The sequence below is a fragment of the Argentina silus genome, assembly GCF_951799395.1.
Source record: "Argentina silus genome assembly, chromosome: 21".
NCBI classification, from domain to species: domain Eukaryota; kingdom Metazoa; phylum Chordata; class Actinopteri; order Argentiniformes; family Argentinidae; genus Argentina; species Argentina silus.
In genome coordinates this window covers 8,844,073-8,846,572 of record NC_139675.1, presented here as the reverse complement: position 1 = coordinate 8,846,572, position 2,500 = coordinate 8,844,073, and the positions used below count along the sequence as shown (strand labels likewise).

Here is a 2,500-nt window from a genome sequence, read left to right as displayed (position 1 = left end):
ATTTTTCCTCTCTTCCTCTTTCCATCCCTTCTGTGTGTGTGTGTAGGTCTGTGTGTGTGTGTCTGTGTGCATGCGTGTCTGTGTGCGTGCGTGTGCACGTGTGTCTGTGTGCATACGTGTCTGTGTGTGCGTGTGTGTGTGTGCATGTGAGAGTGTGTGAGTGTGTGTGTGAGTGTGTGTGTGTGTGTGTGGCTAAACGCTGCCAGAGGAAGCAGCTTTGAAGTGGGGGACCGCCGTCTTCCCGTCTCCTTAATTGAGCCTGGCAGCAGCTCAACAAGGACAGAGTGTGTGTGTGTGTGTGTGTCAAAGCTGCAGCCAGATTTTCTACGCCCCCACACATACACACTCACTCTCACACACACGCACACTCTCTCTCTGGTGGTTTTGTGTGTATACATTTAGGTTCATTAGTTTGTGTTTAACAGTGCTACGATGCAAGAGAGGAGACCATGCATTACCCACTGGTGCCTGATACACTTTGTATCATGTGGACACACACACACACACACACACACACACACGCACGCACACATCTTTAACTGTGGAGAATCTATTCATCCAGGGAAACATGGAGTGAGAGAGGGAGAGGGGGAGGGAGAAGGAGAGAGAGAGAGAGAGAGAGAGATCTGAGGCAAATTTGGGATTCTGCCGACATTTCTCTCAACCATCATATATCTATATATATAATATACATTCAGAGGGAGAGGCGGAGAATGTAGTGCAGCACTACACACACACACAAACGCAAATAGTGCCAAATCATTCCTTTAGTATGTTAACATGTGGAAGGAAACACACACACACACACACACACACACACACACACACACACACACACGGCTAAGATCCCTACCTACCCTTTTGTTAATAAAGTTGGCATTTAGGATGTGTGCGTGTGTGTGTTTGGGTGTGTGTGTGTGTGTGTGTGTGTGTGTGTAGTAGGAGTACTCATTTCCTGTGTGATTAACGCTGCAGGGCTCCAGTCATAATAATACAAGTATAATCAAAGACAGGCTTTACTTCACCATTTACATATCAATACATGGCTACTACCACATTCTTTCTTACACACACACACATACACACAGATAAATAAATTATGCTGTCTGTCTATGTTTTAGACATGTGTGTGTATTTGTGTGTATTCTGAGCATGTCTTGGGAGCAAAGAGCATAATTTGATTGCGCTCGCTGTAGATACATAATTAAATACATGTAGCACGCACACATACACGCACACACACACACACACACAAAATGATGTGTCTGTTATGACACACCAAGAGCTCTTTAACATTAGCTCTTTGAGAGAATACAGCAGTCCAGCCATTTTCTCCCTATCAATCGCCTCTGGTGGTGTGTGTGTGTGTGTGTGTGTGTGTGTGTGTATGTGTGTGTGTGTGTGTGTAAGAGCTGTCATGAGATGCTGCAACAGCTTTGATTTACTGTCAGCGTAATGACTAGCAATTAAGTGCCTTTCAACACCACAAAAGTCTGATGTCTCTAAAATACACACACACACACATATAAACATTGTGTCTTGTGCTTGTGGTTGTGTGTGTGTGTGTTAGGAGCTCATTAAAAGGTTGAGAGCAAGAGAGCTGCTGGTTTAGAGAGAGGAAGCTTCCCAGAGGGGCTCAGGTAATAATTATCTCTCTCTTTGTCCATCTCCCTGTCTGTCTGTCTGTCTCTCTATATATATCTGTCTGTCAGTCTCTCTGTCTGTCTGTCAGCCTCTCTATCAGTCTCCCTCTCTCTCTCTACATCTCTCTCTCCCCCACCAGTAACAGGCTCTGCCTATCAAAGACACAGGTCTCATGCTCCTATAGCCATGCCCCCCCCCCCCCCCCCCTCTGTCATGTTCACCATCTACATTGAACAATCCTCCTGTATAGAAAGACATGACAGTGATATTATCATTCACATCTCAAACGTTAACACTGGGGTGTGTGTGTGTGTGTGGGGGGGGGGGGGGGGGGGCATCAATAGGCCATCAGTCAGAAACGGATCATCATGGGTTATGATGATAAAAGCATCACAAAGAGTGTGTGTGTGTGTGTGTGTCTGTCTGTCTGTCTGTCTGTCTGTCTGTCTGTCTGTCTGTCTGTCGTCAGAAGAGTGCAATGTGTATGACGGTTATCGTGATGATATGAAAACAATTATTCCTACAGTAGCCGTTCCTGTCACGTCGGTAATTAAACCGACAGAGTAACAAATGCATTCGTCTGGCTTCGTGCATGCAGTCTGTCCGACCGACCGCTGCAAATATGCCCAATTTAACCACATCAATTCTGCAGCGATACAGCCGTCGGTACATCGTGGAAAGTTTCCACACCTATTGTCATTCAGACAATATTATCAATATTATTTTACTCGACCACAAATTGTGTGTCTAGAGTCTAGATACACGGTTAGATATAAGCCTATTTATTCACGTCATCAAATAACAGCCTCATATTCGTTGAGAATGTATAACGGTCCAAAACAAATCAACTCTTCAC

General features: G+C 45.0%; 1 protein-coding gene across 1 annotated transcript in view; it reads right to left on the bottom strand.

Moving 5' to 3' along the window:
- Positions 1-2,500, bottom strand: part of klhl5 (kelch-like family member 5) — a gene marked incomplete at both ends in the record, with an annotated part of 19,078 nt that overhangs the window by 15,927 nt on the left and 651 nt on the right. The window lies entirely within an intron of this gene.